At 33.5% G+C, this 7,500-nt stretch overlaps 1 protein-coding gene across 1 annotated transcript in view; it reads left to right on the plus strand.

The window, feature by feature from the left end:
- Window positions 1-7,500, plus strand: part of LOC143038068 (actin-3, muscle-specific-like) — a 36,356-nt gene that overhangs the window by 27,204 nt on the left and 1,652 nt on the right. The gene's annotated exons all lie outside the window — the stretch shown is intronic.

The raw sequence follows: 7,500 nt of genomic DNA on the forward strand, positions 1-7,500 counted from the left end.
GCACCCAAATATCTAAAACTATCCACTTCCTCCAGTTGCTCTCCCTTAATGCTCATTTCCAGATTACTGCCACTTTCACCCCTTGTACATCTCATCACCTTACTTTTACCCACATTTATCTTCAGCTTTCTTCTATCACACACTCTCCCAAACTCTGTCACCAGCTTCCTCAATCCCTCCTCCGATCCTGCCACAAGCGCAGTGTCGTCCGCAAACAACAGCTGGCTCACCTCCCACTTTTCTCCATTTTCCTTAACCATCTCCAATCCCTGACCCACTATCCTTGCATTTACCTCTCGCACCACCCCATCCATGTATAAGTTGAACAGCCAGGGTGACATAACGCATCCCTGACGAAGTCCCACCTTTACCTCAAACCACTCACTCTCTCCATAAGGATGTTTTCTGGGCCTTTATGGATCTGGAAAAGGCTTACGACAGGGTAGACAGAAAGGCACTGCGGGAGGTTATGCGGATATACGGGATAGGAGGAAAGCTTCTGGGAGCTGTCAAGAGTTTTTATGATAGTAGAGCTTGTGTCAGGATTAGAAATATATATATACATATATATATATATATATATATATATATCTATATATACATATATATCTATATATATATATATATATATATATATATATATATATATAAATTTCTTATTAAATAACACAGCAAACTGGGCGTTAGTTATCTTCTTATTGAGACTTTCTACTCTTCTAATAACTTTTCTCTCCAAAGGAGGGAGAAGGTATACAATATTTCCAAACGAGTCCATGATTGGGTAGGAAAACTAACATTATACGACGTTTCGCCTATGCATTAGGCATCCTCTGGTAATTTATTCAGAAATAAATACATACTTATATAATACAAAGATAGGTACATTAGGAGAGATCTAGGACTGTGACAGTTCATCCTTTCCAGCCCGCAACTCGTGACCCATACAACTCTAGGGTCCCGCACATGTTTTGTTGTATATTAATAAGTGGCATATAGTTTCTTATCATCACTGCCTCCATGCATTTTAGTTTTGTTGTATTACCATTCCTGGCGATTATTATTGTGTTCGTGTTAAGGTGTTCTCTTGTTATGTTGCTCTTGTGGGATTTCGTCATGTGTGATTTTATTGCCCCGTTCTGCATGTGATACGTGAGTCTCTGTGAAAGTGTTTGTGTTGTGTACCCGATATACTCATCTGTACAAAGCGCACCGTCTTTGTTAAAATTACAAGTATATTTGTACACGACATTGCTCTGTTTTAATTTGTCCTTTTGTGCTGCCAAATTATTTTTCATGATAAGAGATGATGTTCTGGGTAAGCTTGTCTCCTTCTTTTGTAGGTGTACAATTCTTTTTTATTATTTCTTTCAGGACCTTTTCATCTTTTTTATAGGCTGAAGACATTGTGTTCTGGTAGTAAAGGTTAATGTTATTGAATTTACTACTTTCATCTAAAGCGGTGGTGTTGACTAAATCCATTTTATTTTTTTTATTTCTTTATCAATGTCTTTCAACGGGAAGCCATTATTAGTTAAGATTTGTTTTATCCTGTTTAATTCTTGGTAAAGAAGAGACCAACTTGAACAAATTTTGAAGGCCCTTGCAACGTAAGCCCGTACCACACTTTTCTTATACTTAGAGGGACATTCACTCATCCCGTTTAAACACCTTCCTGAGTCACTAGGTTTTCTGTAAACATCGGTGGTGAAAGTGCCATCTGATCCATCTACCCACACGTCTAAAAAGGGAATTTTGTTCTCTACACTCTTTTCAATAGTGAATCGTAGGCATGAGTTCTCTTCCAAAGCCCTCTTAAGGTTTTCAAGCTGTTTGTCTCCGTCTACGTCAACAAAGATGTCGTCTACGTATCTTAGATACATTTTTGGTGAAGGGTTGATGGAACTTAGGGCGGAGTTTTCAATATGGCACATGTAAGCTTGGGCAAATAGTACTCCCAATGGGCTGCCCATTGCGACACCATTAACCTGGAAATAGATTTTACCTGAAGGGCATCTTAAGGGTGCTTCTTTTGTGCAGGCACGTAGCATGTCCTCAAGGACGGGGCGTGGTACCTTAGGTGGTGGCAAAGTGTCATGGTGGAAGACATTTCGTAAGATGATTTGAATTGTTTCATCCACAGGCACGAAAGAAAATAAACTTTCTACATCTAACGAAGCCAAGATTCCTTGAGGGGTAGTATTTCTAAGGATATCTATGAATTCGTCTGTAGAGCGAAGGGCATGGGTAGTGGGGATTTATGGGGTAATTAAGTCGTTCAGTTGTTTTGCCAGGTGGTATGTGGGAGTAGGTATTTGTGAAATGATAGGTCTTAGTTTGTGGCCCGGTTTGTGAGTCTTAACATTTCCATAGAGATATCCGGGCTCATAATGACCATGCAAATTCTGAAATTTAACACCATCTACTACTGCATTTGCGATGTTAATTAATTTCGTTACCTTCTTCCGGATATCGTCTACAGGGTTCCTGTTGACACGTAGGAATTTGGAGGAATCCTGCAATAGACTTTCAACTTTATCAATGTAGTCAGATCGGTTTAAAATAACAAATAGGTCGGTTTAGAAGAGTAGAAAGTCTCAATAAGAAGATAACTAACGCCCAGTTTGCTGTGTTATTTAATAAGAAATGTATTGAAGAGAACCTGCTCCCTAAATTCACTAATATATATGTATATATATATTTATATATATGTATATATATATATATATGTATATATATATATTTATATACGTATATATATATATATGTGTTGAAGTATGGAACCCAAATGAGTGGAAGGCCGGTGAGCTAAACCCAGATAACAGTTCGAGTCTTATTCACTGACGTTTCGTCCTTACCAGGACATTCTCAAAGTACTTTAAGAATGCTCTGGCGAAACGTCAGTGAATAAAACTCCGACTATTCTCTGTGTTTAACTCACCGCCCTTCCACACACACACACACACACACACACACACACACACACACACACACACACACACACACACACACACACACACACACACACATATATGTGTATATATACACATATATATACATCTATATAGGTATATATATATATATATATATATATATATATATATATATACATATGTATATATATAATATGACTTAATGACCCACTGTCGGAGAATGAGATAAGATGGACAGAAAATCTAGATATTTCTACCATTATCTGTAGTCCTCTTCAGCAGAATGATGCATAGTGTGGAGTATGAGAATGTATATAGCTAAGAGGAGTACATTTGGGGACAGGGAAAAGGGGAGACTCAGGTTATATGTCCTTGATGAGGTCGTGGCGAAGGTGGACTGATGTTGAGGTCTAGTCCCCAAATGTACCCCTCTTAGCTATATACATTTTCATACTCCACACTATGTATCATTCTGCTGAAGAGGACAACAGATAGTGGTCGAAATATACATATTTTCTGTCCATCTTATCTCATTCTCCGACAGTGGGTCAATAAGTCTTATTTTACAAATGTGCTACAACATTAAACCTTTCTAATATATAAATATAAATATAAATGTAAATATAAATATAACTTAAATATAAATATAAATATAAATATAAATATAAATATAAATATAAATATAAATATAAATATAAATATAAATATAAATATAAATATAAATATAAATATAAATACAAATATAAATATAAATGTAAGTATAAATATAAGTATAAATATAAATATAAATGTAATATAAGTATAAATAGAAATATGAATACAAATATAAATATAAACATAAACATAAACATGAATATAAACATAAACATAAATATAAATATAATTGTGAATATAAATATAATTATAAGTATGAATATAAATATAAATATGAATATAAATATAAGTATAAGTATAAATACAAATATAAATATAAATGTAAATATAAATATATATATAAATATAAATATAGATATGAATATAAATATAAATATAGATATAAATATGAATATAAATATAAATATAAATATAAATAAATATATATATATATATATATATGTATATATATATATATATATATATATATATACATATATATATATACTGCAAAAGGTACAGTGTTTATACATCTGGAATTTGAAAAATATTTCCATATTGGCACCTACGAACCCTACTAGACTTCCATCAATTTGCCCTTAAGGTAAACTTCTTAGCTTGACTAGAAATCGGTTAAATAATCATAAAAAATCAGTTGTTCTTAACAGAGGAGGATATACCTAGAAAGATGCTACGAATATAGCTTAAGGACTCAAAAACTACTTATATTCCGATTGTACGAAACATATGGCCACTTCAAATAGACTAAATATTCAAGAATTGGAGAAGCTGTCACCAGTAGCGAAAAAGTAGCCAATGATATTTAGCCATTTGTAAGTGTAAACTCATGCTCTAGTGTATTTTATTTCCAAGAAAAAATCTAGGTCTATTTAATACATATTTTCCATATTTCATAGAGAATTGATAACACCAGGAAACAATGAAAACAAACCAGATGAAATTTATCTATAAGAACGCAGGTATAATCTAAAATTAAAGCAAATTCACCATGTCCGTAGTCGTTGAATGGAACAAATATCCTGCTAAAGCGATCGCATCTAATAAAAAATAGAAGATTTAAGATTCAGTTCGATAAACACGAGCAATATACCGAAATGCCACCATATACAAACAATCTGTATGTTCAGTTAATTACTTTTTAGCTTTTATATCTATTTGTTCACTGTTCTGGATTTGGCTTTATTGCAAACTGAGAGGTCTCCTGACGGCAAGGTCCATCGTGATTCACATAAAATTTATCTGGAAAAAACGATAATTTGAAAAAAGAAAGAAAAAGATCTTTATATTAAGTAATCGACACTGACACTCGTAATTCATCTAAGTGTTTTGTTTTAGCCTATGAGAAAGCAAGTAAGATGTTAGAACACAGGGCAATTTTCTCACTTTGGAGGCCCCTGTAATAACTAGGTTAATTGGGTCATAATTTTGTCCATATTTAGAATGAATAGCATTTTGTCTCTTAGGTTGTGTCAAATAGTTTCATATTATAATTAATTTAGTAACAAAATACCAGGGCAACACAAAATATCAGGAAGAAATCGATTTGCCAAAGTATTTTACTAATCTTCATAAAAAATCAAAAAATCAAGGAGCTCTTGATAAAACACTCCGATATGTTAAGAACACAAATAGCATAAGGGCTGAAAAAATCACGCTGTATACAATCCAGACAAAAGAAAGAAATAAAGAAAGAGGGGAAAAATCTTAAAGCTATCAGGTTTCATCCAGATGCTGGTTTAGACAATTTTATACTGCTCAGGGCAAAAGAATGGTAACAAATAATGACCAAGTGTTATGATCACATTGAGCTGAACATGTAAAATATGATAAAGGTCTTCGAAATAATTAATTAATCAACTTACTCGTTTATTCAGCTATCTAGTTATCTATTAGTTTATTTAGTCACCTATTGTTTGTTTACTTTTTTCTGCACCCGGCTTCCTTACGGATTAGAAATTTTTACATCAAATACTTTTCCATTGTTACTAATTTATTTATTCATTTATGCGGTTCTTTAGGTATTTCTTGGCTTATTGATTAAATTAATGTCTATCTATCAATTTATCAAAGTTTTGCATTCAGCTTCCTTATGAATCAACAGATCTTGTGTCGGAATATTTTTCCAGTGTTGTTTGGTTAAATATTTGTGTAGACTTGTTTATCTACTCACCTTTCTGCGTTTTTGATTGTTTATCTAATTTTCATTATTCTATATCTTGCCTATCTATAGACCAAGATGTGATTTGTTTTCATATTTTCTTTTTGTAAATCTTGTGTCGAGCCCGTTACGGCCCTGCTTCATTACCTTACCAAATTTAAACCTAAAAGATATAGTCAATCTATGTTAACAAAGCCTTGATTGGTATTATTTGGTAGCTATTACTGCATAACTCTGGTGATGTTTTTCATCAAGAATGTGAATCTAAATATAATGTGCAGGTGCCTGGCCGCTGCCGATACAATCGAAAGGTCAGCTCATGTGTTTCTAATGTCCAACTTTTCTTTTATAGGTTCGTTTTGTTTCATAGGTCCTCGATAATTAAAAACAATCAATGTAATCTTGAAAAACCTTTGATATAATACAAAAGACATTTTAGAACATTATATTAATGGAAATAATTATCATTCCATTTAGGAGAGTCCTGCAACAATTGGAGTCTGAAATTTTAGTAATATTGACATTGAAACTTTAAGATGTCTACGATGTGCAAAGATGCGGTGTGTAATCAATCCTTGCTTGGATTTTTAATTGGATATGTATATAAAGGGCAGGCAACACCCCCACATCTTAGTCTGCCAGGCTCAGTGCAAGATTTCGCTGGGGTAGGTGTTACTTCCCACTCAGCATCGGATTGCTTGTCTATCAATGTAAACTAGAAAATCGGTGGTCATCTTTTAGTATGTTCATTATCAGTCACTGATAGAACTTGTGTGATACGGCACTTGGAAATTGAGTGCGAAAGTTTTCGATACATGTTGAGCAAGATGTGAAATTTATTTAGAATCCAACCAGAAAACGGTGATAGATTCCTTAGGTCTTGGACACCTATGGAACGAGCTCGGACAGAAAATATTCGATAACAACAACAATCCAGTGTCCCTCAATGAAGTCACATGTTCGCTGAATATAGTTTCAGCATTGTAAACTTCATGTGACATACTGTATAGTGAATCTAAATGATCGGTTATATCACAAGACTTTTCTATATATTTCCGGCAAATAACACCATGTCGATAATTTTTCAATATCTTCCTTTACCATACTTTCTGAGAAAATAAATACTCGGTATATATATCAAGCATTAAAGGCAATTGCTTCATATTTTACAATACTAATAACCTCTTATTTTTCTCATTATCATTGAATGCGATAGGGTGATAATTATGCATGTAATTACATCTGTATTTGCAGAGAAATAACCAAGAAAATTAGGGAGAATCACTGTGGAATCATATTCTACTAAAATGAGTGATAACATTGAGGGGAGCAATATTACAATGCCTCAAACAATATCACAAGTGCATGATGTGAGACGAAACTGATATATTTTGTATTAAAAGCGACAGAAAATACGCAAAGTACAGGAGAATGCTGACGCGCTTTGCTATTCCTTTTTGCACCATGCATTTTTTAGTGTGAGAATGTAGCTAAATAATATAATGAAAATTGCTGTCACGAGTTTCTCTAACTAGAAACCAGTTGCCCCATAGTAGTAAACAAAGGGCCTTGACCTCCAACAAAATTCTCTAGAATAAAAAAATATTTGTCGTTTGTGCCTGCGTTGTATGAGTGTGGATCAATTTCTGTCACCGACTAATAGTAAAAGGAATTTGTCAGGTTTCACTATGTGAAAGAAGTGGTGGACAAGGTGTGAATGTTTATGAGGTTTGAAGACAAACGACAGTGAGATGACAC

Source organism: Oratosquilla oratoria, chromosome 2 (assembly GCF_046742065.1).
Source record: "Oratosquilla oratoria isolate Oo_2021 chromosome 2, ASM4674206v1, whole genome shotgun sequence".
Lineage (NCBI taxonomy): Eukaryota > Metazoa > Arthropoda > Malacostraca > Stomatopoda > Squillidae > Oratosquilla > Oratosquilla oratoria.